At 39.8% G+C, this 15,229-nt stretch overlaps 1 protein-coding gene across 1 annotated transcript in view; it reads right to left on the bottom strand.

Moving 5' to 3' along the window:
- The window catches only part of LOC126948846 (cuticle collagen 2-like), a 940,772-nt gene extending 933,449 nt beyond the window's left edge, over positions 1–7,323 (bottom strand). Inside the window, exon 1 of the mRNA XM_050781278.1 lies at positions 7,320–7,323. The gene's annotated coding sequence lies outside the window, so the exon portion shown is untranslated. The remainder of the gene's footprint in view (positions 1–7,319) is intronic.
- Between the last annotated feature and the right edge of the window lie 7,906 nt (positions 7,324–15,229).

Raw genomic sequence — 15,229 nt, 5'->3', positions numbered from 1 at the left:
TGTGTCATCTCTGATTTCTTTGAGCAGTGTTTTATAGTTCTCCTTGTAGAGATCTTTCAACTCCCTGGTTAGCTGTATGCCTAGGTATTTTATTCTTTGTGTGGGAATCATGAATGGGATTGCATTCCTGACTTGGCTCTCAGCTTGACTGTTGTTGATTCATAGGAATGTTAGTGAATTTTGCACATTGATTTTGTATCATAATACTTTGCTAAAGTTGTTTATCAGCTGAAGGAGCTTTTGGACTGAGACTATGGGGTTTTCTATATATAGAATCATGTCATCTGATACACCAAAAATAATCACAAAAGCAAAAACTGACAAATGGGATCTAATTAAACTAAAGAGCTTCTGCACAGCAAAGGAAACTATCAACAGAATAAACAAAAACCTACAGAATGGGAGAAAATTTTTGCAAACGATGCATCTGACAAAAGTCTAATATCCAGCATCTATAAGGAACATCAACAAATTTACAAGAAAAAAATCAAACAACCCCATTAAAAAGTAGACAAAGGACATGAACAGACACTTTTCAAAAGAAAGCATACAAGTGGCCAACAATCATGAAAAGAAGCTCAACATCACTCATCATTAGAGAATTGATGCACAGGCAATCTTTCAAAGCAAAAAATGATCAAAAAAACCTTCTGCATAGTAAAGGAAATAATCAATAAATTGAAGAGACAACCCACAGAATGGGAGAAAATATTTGCAAACTATCAACCTGACAAGAGATTAATAACCACAACATATAATGAACTCAAACAACTCTACAGGGAACAATCTAATAATCTGATTTTAAAATGGGCAAAAAATCTGAATAGACATTTCTAAAAAGAAGACACACAAATGGCAAACAGATATTTGAAAAAGGTGCTCAACATCACTGATCATCAGAGAAGTGCAAATCAAAATTACAATTAGCTATCACCTTACCCCAGTTAAAATAGCTTCTATCTACAAGACAGGCAATAACAAATGCTGGCGAGGATGTGGAGAAAAGGGAACCCTTGTACATTATTGGCGGGAATGTAAATTAGTACATCCACTATGAAGAACAGTTTGGAGATTCCTCAAAAAACTAGAAATAGAGCTACCATGTGATCCAGCAATGCCACTACTGGTATATATCCAAAAAAAAAAAAAAAAAAAAACCAAAAAGAAAATCAGTATATCAAAGAGATATCTCCACTTTCATGTTTATTGCAACACTATTACCTGAGTGTCCATCAATAGTCAAAAGGATAAACAAAACGTGGTACATATACACAATGGAATACTATTCAGCCATAAAAAAAAAAAATGAGATCCTGTAATTTGCAACAGCGGGGACAGAATTGAAGGTTATCATGTCAAGTGAACGATGTTAGGCACAGAAAAACAAACTTCACATGTTCTCAGTAATCTGTGGAGGCTGAACATTGAAACAATTGAATTTATGGAGGTAGAGAGTAGAATGATGGTTATCAGAGGATGAAAAGCGTAGCTGGGGTGGCGGTGGTCAATATAATTAGACAGATATATAAAATATAATTAGAATGAATAAGATCTGATATTTAAGAGCACAAGAGAGTGACTACAGTCAATAATAATTTATTGTACATTTTTAAATACCTAAAAGTACAATCGGATTGTTTGTAACACAAAGAAAGGATAAATGCTTGAGGTGATGGATACCCCATTTACTCTGATATGATTTTTACACACTGTATGTCTGTATCAAAATATCTCATGTACCCTATAAACATATATATCTATTATGTGCCCACAATACTTTTAAAAAAAAAAAAAAAAAGAAAGGAAAATAGGCAGTGGCTAGCACATATTTCCAAGACACCTGATTCTATGGGGTCTTTGTGCCTTTCGTGGCCTTTGAACTATTTACAACTCTGTAACTTATAGACGACTGATAGCAATGCAAATTATTCTTGTCCAGAGACTGCAAATGAATTATTTTTGATGGTGTTTCAGTTGATTTTCCTCTCCTGGTGTTGAAGAAGCCAGTTTTACATTTTTGAAGTAAATTCATTTAAGTATTCCTGATGGCTTATGTGGCCCAATACATGTCTGTACTAGATTCTCCTTTGAATCTGTTTTGGTTTTTGTAGCATCTTACTAGTTCCCTCATTAATAAATGAGTTAAATAAAGTATTTCACTTGTGTTTATATTTGTATAAGATACATTTTTCCTTTAAAAATATATATTTTTCTATTGGATGATGGGAGAGGCTTCCAGGCATAGGGAATAATGATATGTTTTTAAGATATGATAATGAGAAAGAACATGGTATGCTGGTAGCAGAAGAGGCACAGGAGTAGTAGAGAGGTGGGCTAGAAGGATAAGCATAATTTAGGTCACAAGGGCCTTGTGATGTAATGAAAGTTTAAAAATATATTATCTTAACAGCTAATATCAGAATTCCTCTTAGGAAGGTTACTATACTTTTTGAGGCAATACTTGGAATGCTGCGTGGTGATAGAACATAAGGCATGAAAGTCAGCAGGGATCAAGGTAAACATTTTAGGAGATAGCTAAAGAAAGCCACCTAAAACAAAGAAAGACATTTGTTTTATCTCCTGAAAAGGGAGGAGAGAAAGAGAATCAGAAATATGATGTGCAATTTAGACCATGTAAGATGAAGAGTCAGTAAAAATGGTGTTGAAATAGCCAAAAAGCATTTCAAAAAAGCGATGCCTAAAGCTCAACTTGACATTTTTTGCATTGTCACAACGTAAACCCTTTCAAAATTAGCTTTGTGTCGGTGGATTTTATGGGCATATTCTAGGGGATTCTGTGATGTTTGTAGAACTTAAAAAGGAACAGAATTACATATCTCAGTTGCTGCAGAGTCCCAACCTACTAAAACCTGAGCCCAGAAGTGGGGGTGCTAATGCAAAGGGTTCTCCCTACAGAGACACAGAAATCTTAGATAGAAACCGAGATTCCCTCGTGTTTGGAATGACCTTATTTAGCTCTCAATGGGTAATAGATGACATGTGAGTTACACAAACCAAGCATAATGAACTTCAGCTTAGTCTTGAAAATGATAGAGAGCCACTGAGGTGGCTGGAGTGTTGAGATATGACATGAGAACAAGGGCAATGACTTGAGAACAAGGGCAATGAAGTGCTGACTTGGAGTGAGAGCAACAAGAGAAGAGTTGCAAATTACAGAACATCTTATTTTGTAATGGGCAAAAAAAAAAAAAAAAAAAAAAAAAAAAAAAAAAAAAACCTTTACATGGGAACCTTAAAAATAAACTTATAAAACTCAGGACACAGGCCGGGCGCGGTGGCTCAAGCCTGTAATCCCAGCACTTTGGGAGGCTGAGGCGGGTGGATCACGAGGTCAGGAGATCGAGACTATCCTGGCTAACATGGTGAAACCCCGTCTCTACTAAAAATACAAAAAACTAGCCGGGCGTGGTGGCGGGCGCCTGTAGTCTCAGCTACTTGGGAGGCTGAGGCGGGAGAATGGCGTGAACCCGGGAGGCGGAGCTTGCAGTGAGCCGAGATCACGCCACTGCACTCCAGCCTGGGAGACACAGCGAGACTCCGTCTCAAAAAAAAAAAAAAAAAAAAAAAAAAAACAACTCAGGACACAGAGCAAAGCTGTGATTGGTAAAGTAATGGGGAGAAGGCCAGACAGTGGTTTCGATCACCAACTCATTGTTTCACACTTCTAGTTTCTACCAGAGGGAAAGTCTAAAATTAGCTTCTCAAATATTGTCAGCATTTAAGAAGTAATATCAGCACTAGTGCAGGAGAAAATGGGAAATGATGTGTGAACAGCTTCTAGGGAGTGTTGACATTTTTAAAGAAATGGTTCAGGGAAGGACCATCTTTCTTATCAACTACAAACTCTTTTTGAGGATCAACCTATATTGAAACACTTTGACAGATACAGTTGTTTAAGAGCCCACTCAGTACTGCAGAGCAAATGAGAAAAAATAATTCTATTAGTTCATTCTTACACTGCTATAAAGAAACCTGAGACTGGGTAACTTATAAAGAAAGAAGGTTTAATTGGCTCATGGTTCTGCCGGCTGTACAGGAAGCATAGCGGCTTCTGCTTCTTGGGAGAACTCAGGAAGCTTCCAATCACGTCAGAAGGCAGGAAGCATAGCGGCTTCTGCTTCTTGGGAGAACTCAGGAAGCTTCCAATCACGTCAGAAGGCAAAGGGGAAACAAACACATGGCATGGCCAGAGCAGGAAGAAGAGAGAGTGAGTGGGGAAGGTGCTGCACACTTTTAAACAACCAGATCTCATGAGAACTCCCTCACTATCACAAGAACAACACCAAATGGATGGTGCTAAACCACTCATGAGAAATCCACCTCCAAGGTACCACCTCCAACAGTGGGGACTAGAATTTGACATGAGATTTGATGGGGACACAGATCCAAACCATATTATTCCACCCCTGGGCCCCCTAAATCTCATGTTCTTCTCACATTGCAAAATATAATCATCCCTTCTCAACAGTCCTCCAAAGTCTTAACTCTTTTCTGCATTAACTCAAAAGTCCAAAGTCTCATCTGAGACAAGGCTACTCCCTTCCACATATTAGCCTATAAAATGAAAAACAAGTTAGTTACTTTAAACATACAATGGGGGTATAGGCATTGGGTAGGTACTCCCATTCCAAAAGGGAGAAATCAACCAAAAGAAAGGAGCTACAAGTCCCATGCAAGTCCAAAACCCAGCAGGGCAGTCATTATGTCTTAAAGCTCCAAAATAATTTCCTTTGACTCCAAGTCCCATATCTAGGACATACTTATGCAAGGGATGAGCTCCCAAGGCCTTAGGAAGCTCTGCCCCTGTGGATCTGCAGGGTGTAGCCCCTGCAGCTGCTTTCATGGGATGGCACTGAATGCCTACAACTTTTCCAGGTGCGTGGTGCAAGCTATCAGTGGATCCACCATTCTGGGGTCTGGAGGATGATGGCACTCTTCTCACAGCTCCAGTGGGCAGTTCCCCAGTGGAGACTCTGTTGGGGGGATGCTCCAACCCCACATTTACCCTCCACACTATCCTAGTAGAAGTTCTCCATGAGGGCTCCACTCTTGCAACAGGCTTCTGCCTGGACATTCAGGCTTTTCCGTACATCCTCTGAAATCTAGGCAGAGGTGCCCAAGCCTCAACTCTTGCACTTTTCCCCCCCACAGGTTTAACACCATGTGGAAGCTCCCAAGTCTTACAGTTTGTACCCTCTGAAGCAGCAGCCCAAACTGTACCTGGGCCCTTTGAGCTATGGCTGAAGCTGGAGTGGCTACAATGCAGGGACCAGTGTCCTGAGGCTGTGCAGGGTAACCAGGGTCATGGGTCTGGCCCACAAAACCATCCTCCCCTCCTGGGCCTCTGGGCCTGTGATAGGAGGGGCTGCTGCAAAGGTTTCTGAAATGCCTTCCAGGCCTTTCCCCCATTGTCTTGGCAATTAGCAATTGGCTCTTTTTTACTTATACAAATTTCTAAAGCCTGTTGGAATTCTTCCCCTGAAAATGGGCTTTTCTTTTCTTACCACATGACCAGGCTGCAAATTTTCCAAATCTTTGCTCTACTTCCCCTTTAAACGTAAGTTTAAACATAGGTTGATTTTTTGCTCACACATATAAGCATAGACTGTTAGAAGCAGTTAGGCCACATCTTGAACACTTTGCTGCTTAGAAATTTCTTCCACCAGATACCGTAAATCGTCACTCTCAAGTTCAAAGTTCCGCAGATCCCTAGGGCAGGGGCACAAAGCAGCCAAATTATTTGCTAAGGCATAACAAAAGTGACCTTTACTTCAGTTCTCAATAAGTTCCTCATTTCTACCTGAGACCTTATCAGCCTGAACTTCACTGTCCGTATCACTACTAGCATTTTGGTCATAACCATTCAACCAGTCTCTAGGAAGTTCCAAATATTCCTTCATTTTCCTGTCTTCTTCTAAGCCCTCCACACTCTTCCAATTTCTGCTCATTACCCAGTTCCAAAGTCACTTTCACATTTTCAGGTATCTTTATAGCAAAGCCCCACTCCTCAGTACCAATTTTCTTCATTAGTTCTTGCATTGTTATAAAAAAAACCTGACACAGGTAATTTATAAAGAAAAGAGGTTTGGCCAGGCACGGTGGCTCATGGCCAGCACTTTGGGAGGCTGAGGCAGGCGGATCACAAGGTCAGGAGATTGAGACCATCCTGGCTAACACGGTGAAACTCTGTTTCCACTAAAAATACAAAAAATTAGATGGGTGTGGTGGTGAGTGCCTGTAGTCCCAGCTGCTCGGGAGGCTGAGGCAGAAGAATGGGAGGCGGGGAGCTTGCAGTGAGCCAAGATTGCACCACTGCACTCCAGCCTGGGTGACAGAGCAAGACTCTGTCTCAAAAAAAAAAAAAAAAAAAAGGAGAAAAGAAAAGAAGTTTAATTGGCTCGCATAATGCTGGCATCTGCTGTTTCTGGGGAGACCTCTAGAAACTTACAATCATGGTGGAGGGGAAAGGAGGAGTGAGACATCTCACATGGCGGGAACAGGAGCAAGAGACATGTGCGGGTGGTACCACAGACTTTTAAACAACCAGGTCTCATGATAATTCACTCACTCACTCTCATGAGAACAGCACGAAGAGGATGGTGCTAAAACATTCGTGAAGCAGTACCCCCGTGATCCAATCACCTCCCACCAGGCCACACCTCCAACATTAGGGATTACAATTCAATATGAGATTTGGGTGGGGACACAAATCCAAACCATATCAATAATGTTTTATTGGACTCAGGTCAAAACATGGTTGAGAATATGAGCTTGGGGGTCAAACAGAATCCAACTTAAGAATGAGTTCTACAACTTACTGGTGATGTGACCTGGGCAAGTTACGTAACCTCTCTGTGCCCGTTTTCATCTATAAATAAGAGGTAAGGCCAGGCATGTTAGCTCACACCTGTAATCCCAATTACTTTTGGAGGCCGAGGCAGGTGGATCACTTAAGGTCAGGAGTTTGAGACCAGCCTGGCCAACATAGTGAAATCCAGTCTCTACTAAAATACAAAAATTAACTGGGTATGGTGGTGCATGCCTGTAATCCCAGCTACTCAGGAGACTGAGGCAGGAGAATTGCTTGAACCTGGGAGGCAGAGGTTGCAGTGAGCCGAGATCATGCCAGTGCACTCCAGTCTGGGCAACAGAGCAAGACTCTTGCCTCAAAAAAAAAAAAAAAAAAAAAAAGGTTAGGTGCGGTGGCTAATGCCTGGAATCCCAGCACTTTGGGAGGCAAAGGCAGGTGGATCACCTGAGGTCAGGAGTTCGAGACCAGCCTGACCAACATGGAGAAACCCCGTATCTACTAAAAATACAAAATTAGCCGGGCGTGGTGGCACATGCCTGTCATCTCAGCTACTCAGGAGGCTGTGGCAGGGGAATCGCTTGAACCTGGGAGGCAGAGGTTGCAGTGAGCCAAGATCACACCATTGCACTCCAGCCTGGGCAACAAGAGCAAAACTCCATCTCAAAAGAAAAAAAAAAAAAAAGAGTTAATACAATAATTTTCTTAAATGAGTAATACGGATTAAACAACAGTAATAATCATGACTAAGTACTTAGACAATGATAGCTTATTATAGCACTTAATATTTTCCACACTGTATAGCATTTTATACGTACTTTTTAATCCCCATTAAGAATTCTGTAATGCAGATACTATTATCATCCTGATTGTACAGAGGAGATGATGCATGTAAAGTGCTTACATGATGAATACCACATAGCACATGATCAATATATATTCCATGTTATTACAGATGAGCTTGATGTTAGAAAGTACAATTTGGATAAGAAGGACCAAAGATCACCTCATGACATTTTCTACATTGGACAAGTGCGTAGTAATAATCTATCACCTGGGACACTCTACCTAGTAGCTTGCTAGTGGAAAAATTTTCTCAGCCTCTTCTATAATAACCTTACAACTTTGTATCTATTTCGTATGCAATAGGAGCAATTAGAGACTTCTGTAGAGCAATGGCATGATCAAATCATGTTAAAGAAGACTGATTTGTCAAGAGTAGGTATAATGAATAGGAGTGAGGAGAGGGGAGGCATAGAAACCAACTAGGAAATTAATATTACTGCTGGCAAGAAATTTGACAATAAAATAGGAATAGGAGTCTTGATGAGAGATTTTAGAAGTTTTGCTTATCTGTACATCAGGAATGATGGTCTGTAGTTCTCTTTCCTTGTAATGCTTTTGTATAGTTTTGGCATCAGAATAATGCTGGCCTCATTAAATGAGTTGGGAAATATTCCCTCTTCTGTAAGGAATATTTTTCTGGAAGAGGTCATGTGGAATTGGTATTACTTCTGATTGTCACACATTTTACCTATATGCATGTTATAAAACCCTCAATACACTGATGTTGGTTTTGTTTAAAAAGTCAATTATCTTTATAAGAGATTTAAAAAATAATTAAAACTCTCCTATATTTATTAACAAAGTTACCACTTATAGTGCTTTTTATTCTTTTGTGTAAATCTGTATTTCTACCTGGTGTCACTTCCTTCCAGTATGAAAATGTTAACATTTCTTGTAGTGAAGATATGCTGGTAATAAATTATTTAAGTTTTTGTCTGTCTGAAAAGGTCTTTATTTTGCCTTCATTTTTTTTTTTTTTTTTTTTTTTTTTTTTTGAGACGGAGTCTCGCTCTGTCACCCAGGCTGGAGTGCAGTGGCCGGATCTCAGCTCACTGCAAGCTCCGCCTCCCGGGTTCCCGCCATTCTCCTGCCTCAGCCTCCCGAGTAGCTGGGACTACAGGCGCCCGCCACCTCGCCCCGCTAGCTTTTTGTGTTTTTTTAGTAAAGACGGTGTTTCACCGTGTTAGCCAGGATGGTCTCGATCTCCTGACCTCGTGATCCGCCCGTCTCGGCCTCCCAAAGTGCTGGGATTACAGGCTTGAGCCACCGCGCCCAGCCTATTTTGCCTTCATTTTTAAAAGATATTTTTGCTGGATATAAAATTCTAGGTGGCAGGTTTTTTTCTCCATTCTGCACTATAAAGATTATCCCACTGTCTTCTTATTTTCATTGTTTCCAGTGAAAAATCTGATATCATCTTTATCTTTTTTATCTGACTGCTTTTAAGATTTTCTCTCTATGACTAGTTTTGAGAAATTTGATTATTATGTGCCTTAATGTCATTGTATTCATGTTTCTTGAGCTTTGGGTTCATTGAGCTTCTTGGACCTGTGGATTTATAGCTTTCGTCAAATTTGGAAAATATTTGGCCATTCTTTTTCTAAATATTTGCCTCTGTCCTACATCTCTATTTTAGGGAATCCAATTACATATATATTAGGCCACTGAAATTGTCTCACAGCTCACGGCTCTTTTCATTTAAAATAAATTGTTTCTGATTTATTTTGAATACTTTTTATTGTTATATGTTCAAGTTCATTCATCTTTTCTTATGTAATTATAGTCTACTGTTAATCCTATCCAGGGTCTTTTTCATCTCAGACATTGCAGTTTTCATCTCTAGAAGTTTGGGTTGGATCCTTTTTATATCTTCACATACCTACTTATCTCTTTGTATGTACACAAAATGTTTACAATATCTTTTAGTGTCTTTATCTGTTAGTTCTAAAATCTGTATCATTTCTTGCTTCTTTGCAAGAAATTTTTGATTGGATATCAGACATTTTAAATTTTATCTGCTGCTTTTTGTCCAACATCTTAGCAAGGCTGTGTTTGCCACTGCTCTCTGAGCTTTGCAATGCGCTCAAGGACAACAAGAAGAAAGATGCTGGAAAGTTGGCCAAGAAAGACAAAGACCCAGTGAACAAATCCAGGGACAAGGCCAAAAAGAAGAAGTGGTCCAAAGGCAAAGTTCAGGACAAGCTCAATAACATAGTCTTGTTTGACAAAGCTACCTATAACAAACTCTGTAAGGAAGTTCCCAACTATAAACTTATAACCCCAGCTGTGGTCTCTGAGAGACTGAAGATTCAAGGCTCCCTGGCCAGGGCAGCCCTTCAGGAGCTCCTTAGTAAAGGATTTATCAAACTGGTTTCAAAGCACAGAGCTCAAGTAATTTACACCAGAAATACAAAGGGTGGAGATGCTCCAGCTGTTGGTGAAGATGCACGAATAGGTCCAACCAACTGTTCATTTGGAAAAATAAAACTTTATTAAATAAAAAAAAAAATAATCTGCTTAGGTGTTGGATATTTTTATATTCCCATAGGTATTCTTGAACTTTGTTCTAGGATGCTGGTATCTTACTTGAAAATAATTTTTAGTCTTGCTTTTAAGATGTTAGGTGAGGCCGGGCGCGGTGGCTCAAGCCTGTAATCCCAGCACTTTGGGAGGCCGAGACGGGCGGATCACGAGGTCAGGAGATCGAGACCATCCTGGCTAACACGGTGAAACCCCGTCTCTACTAAGAAATACAAAAAATAGCCGGGCGAGGTGGCAGCGCCTGTAGTCCCAGCTACTCGGGAGGCTGAGGCCGGAGAATGGCGTGAACCCGGGAGGCGGAGCTTGCAGTGAGCTGAGATCCGGCCACTGCACTCCAGCCTGGGCTACAGAGCGAGACTCCGTCTCAAAAAAAAAAAAAAAAAAAAAAAAAAAAGATGTTAGGTGAGACCAGAGGTGCACTTAGTCTAGATTATTTCTGACTACTGAGGCAAGAACTTTTTGAGTCCTCTACTAAATATCCCATGATATAACATTTTCCAGGTTGGATTATAGAAGCAGGCACTACTCCCTTCTCTGTAGTAGAGCTGAGTACTATTCTCTTTAATCTTCTTGGATGGTTCTTTGTCCAGTCTGGATAATTTTCTCATACACATGTGCCAATCAATACTCTGCTTAATACTCAAGGGGACCTTCCTCAGGCACTAACCACATTTTCATGTGCTCAATAGCCAAATGTGATTAATGGCCAATGTTTTTAGTGACACATATATGAAACATTACTATTAATATTATTGCAGAAATTTCTATTGGAAAGTATTATTCTAGAGCCAGGCTTATCTGACATCAAGCCTTTACTCAGTGCATCAGTGCTTCTCAAAATTTACTGTGCATTTAGACCAGCTAGGGATCTTGTCAAAATGCAGATTTGGCTTCAGGAGGTCTGGTTCATATCTGAGATTCTCTATTTCCAACAAGATACCAGATGATGAGAATGCTATGAGTCAGCAGACCACAGTTGAGCAACGCTGTAACCCAGGAGATACAAGCTTGCATATATTATTAAGTTGGTCTGTTTTCTTTTTATGTGGAAGAAAAACACACTGAAACAAACGAAAATAGACTAATAGTGAGAAAAGATCAGTGTAACATCTCATAATTTTTTTTTTTTTGCTTTTATGCAATTGTTTCAATACCTAACTGACAATTCTACATTTACACACAAGTTAATTTTCTAAATACATATTTAGGAGGGTGAGTTCCATGTTTGCTTAATTTTAATGTGAAGAGAACTTTATGCTAAGAGGATAAAATAGTATTCAGTGATATACTAGAGATGGCTCATACCATTTTATGAGAATTGTTAAATTTTTAGAAATTTTGCAAGCCATTATGCAAAGTTAAAATATAATTAAATTACTTTAAAATAAAGATATCAACTACTCAAACCCATCACTGCCTAATTATTTTGCTACTTTTTCTTCTATATTGTTTTACTACTTTACTATTATTTACCTCTTGAGGTTACTAGCATCTGTTTTATCTGCCAAGTTGAAATACAACATTTTGGTGAGCTACTACATGTTGGTAGTGACAGTGACAGGAGGCTGCCGAATGCCTAGGCTTAGGGGCAGGTCCCCGGCAAAATCCCACCTACAAGCCGAAGATAGTTTAAAGCCTGAAAGCAAAGCTACAAGTTAAATCCCCGGACCAGATCGAGAACCCACCTTCCCGTTTGGCATACCTTCCTCTGATTGATCCCCATTCTTCATCTATTTTACATATACCTGCCCTTCCCTAGTTGGTTTTCTACACTGTTGTGCCGACCTTTGAGTGTTGTCTTTGCTTTGACCTTTTTTGCATACTCACACACCAATCAGCACATACTCCCCATTGTGAGCCCATAAAAGGCCCTGGGCACAGTTATATTGAGAACTTTCCCGCCTTCAAGTAGGGGGACCATCCCTGCATCCCCTCCCCACTAAAAGCTGTTTCATCACTCAATATAACTCCCTGCCTTGCTCACTCTTCGAGTGTCTGCATGCCTACTTTTTCCTGGTCATGAGACAAGAACCCAGAGCTCACTGAGCTAAGGAGCAAAAAGTCCTGCATCAGTAGCTTGAAATTGACCATTTACACCACAGAAACAAGAAAATACTGCAAATAAGGGCTTCCCTTTTTCCCCAGAGGGCTAACTGTTACACATTTACCAGCACACCTCTGATGGTAGTGCCTTGGGAGCCACAGTAGATTCAAAACATAATAAATTAAGTAGTGTCTTAAACAATAATATTTCTCACCAATTCTTAGAGTTAACTGGGATCAGACATTTTGAAACATGGGAGAAACATGATAATCAAGCCTAGGGGCAGATCACTCACCCAGGAAAAAAGGCCAGATCCTTAGACCCAGAGAATCTGGCATACCATAATAATCCAGCTTCTTACCCACAGCAGGAACCATGAGGCTACACAAGATCTTGAGGAAGGGAAGCAACCAGCTTTGTTCTTAACTGGAACAGACATCTCAGTCATTTATGTGCTGGAGATAAAACTTATTGATGCAGGACTCTTCCTTCCATGTGCCCTCACTGCCTCTCCACTTCCCAGCACGCCCAGAATGATCAAAGAGTGTCTGTGCTTTGCCATCACAGTTTCTAGGTCTTTTATGATGCAGAATTGGGAGAATAAGTAAGAATAGTAAGAACAGAATATGGGAGAGGAGGACATGAGATCTAAATTGAGACCCTTTCTGAGGGTCAATGTGGGGGTTGGGGAGAATTACAGGCTAAGTAAATAGAAGGCCAATAAGTGGCATAGCTTAATCTAAGAGTTGGAGGAGGCATGGGTAGAGATGTGTTTGAAGAGGTTAAGTGGGTGATTATGTTAGACCTTGTGAACCTGGTAAAGATTCCCTCTATCCAAGAGCAACAGAAGGCCACTGAAGGATTTGAAAGAGAGAAGATACAGGATTACATTTACATTTGGAAATAACATTTCAGCTGCAAAGTAGAGAATATATTGGAATGGGCTAAGCCTGGAGACAGGGAGACCAGTTGTCAGTGACCTGATGGTAACGAACAATTACAGAAGTTATAGGGTATTTATACCTTTGCAGTGGGCATAGGCAAATAAGACAAGTTCAATACAGGCTATTGAAAAGTTATTTGAATACCTGGGATCTTAACCTTTTAACCTTAGATATTTGCCTTTGTGAAAGGAAAAGAAATCTTGGGGCCCCAAGGTCGCTAAGCTAAGAGGAAAAGTTAAGCTGGGAACTGCTTAGGGCATACCTGCCTCCCATTTTATTCAAAATCATCCCTCTGCTCACTGAGAAAAGTACATATTTGATAGCCTCCTTTGGAAAGGGTGATCAGAAACTCAGAAGAATGCAACATTTGTCTCTTATCTACCTATGACCTGGACGCCCCCTCCCCACTACCAAGTTGTCCCAATATTGATTGATGACTCATGTCTCCCTCAAATGTATAAAACCAAGCTGTGCTCTGACCACCTTGGACATATGTCATCAGAACCTCCTGAGTCTGTGTCACAGGTGTACATCCTTAGCTTTGGCAAAATTAACTTCCGAAATTGACTGAGATGTGTCTCAGATATTTGGGGATCACACCTTATACCTGGGTGTGTAGAGTCCTCCCTTCCTTATAATTATACAGGATCTATCACATGCAAGGTACTCTGGATAGAGTAAACTTCTAGTGTTCCAAAGGAATTTAAACTATTAAAGATATATTTATTTTATTGTTGCAAAGTGTCTCTCTTCTGAGGAACAAAAAGCACTTTATAATATTGTTTTATAGCCTACTGGTTCCCTGTGAAGCTGGAATAATCAACAATCACAGTCTTTTGACTCATTAACAGGATTGAGTATTCACAGGCTATAAACTATCAATCAACTATCCAGAGAGGGAGCAGTCTCTCCTTTGGGGATGTTCTGTGCCATCCTCATTGACAAACCAAACATAACCCCCAGGCTACCTTAAAAGATTAAGATTTATGTTTGAGAACTCTAAGGACCCATTAATCAAGAAGACTGGTGAACAAACTATGCTTTAGTTTACTTGTAAACAGTATATATGTGTTCTCAACCTGAGAATAATCACTAATGCTATCAGCATACCTTGGATATACATTTTCCCTAGATATTTTAGTTTGGAATAACTTGAACCCAATTTTCATGCATTAATATTAGTTCATAATTATAGTCATGTGTCACTTCACAACAGGGATATGTTCTGAGAAATGCAGCCTCGGGAGATGCCATTCTTGTACAAACACCATAGAGTGTACTTACACAAACCTACATGGTATAGCCTACTACACACCTAGGCTGTATGGCATAGCCTATTACTCCCAGGCTACAAACATGCACAGCATGTTACTGTGCTGAACACTGTAGGCAACTGTAACACAATAAGTATTTGTTTATCTAAATATATCTAAATGTAGAAATGACACGGTAAAAATACAGTATCATAATCTTATGGGACTACAGTCGTATACATGGTCCATAGTTCACTGAAACATCATTATGCAGGTCATGACTATCACATCTGAAAACGCAAAGCAACAGATTCTCTTTCGTTTTTGTTAAAACTGTGTTGGCTCTACCTTCTCTAGCAGAGCTGCACCTAAACACTTCCAACTTAATGTACTCACAAAAATGTGATTGTCTCTTTTGAGAACATTCTGTCTCTACATAGACTAATATCTGTAGAATTCATAAGGAAAAACAAAACAATACATATCTTTCATTTATATATACACAGATACAGATAAATAGACCATTCCAGAAAAGGAAATTAACTTCAGTGAACTATTTGTAATTCATTCCTTCAAAAAATTAAAGGTTATTTGAAATCTGGAATTCATATTAGACTGTGAAGTTAAACTCTGGGTGAACTTTTCTGATGAAGGGAATTTAACATACCAGAAGGAATAACTTCCAAATCTCAAGGTCAAACATGGGGCTATGAACTTATGGCCACTGGGGTGATCAAATGGCTGAAAGTCATTGCAGTATAATTCAGGTAGT

This window comes from Macaca thibetana, chromosome 1, assembly GCF_024542745.1.
Source record: "Macaca thibetana thibetana isolate TM-01 chromosome 1, ASM2454274v1, whole genome shotgun sequence".
In the NCBI taxonomy this organism is placed as follows: Eukaryota; Metazoa; Chordata; class Mammalia; order Primates; family Cercopithecidae; genus Macaca; species Macaca thibetana.
The sequence above is the reverse complement of the archived record's forward strand: the minus strand, read 5'-3'. Positions and strand labels throughout refer to the sequence as shown.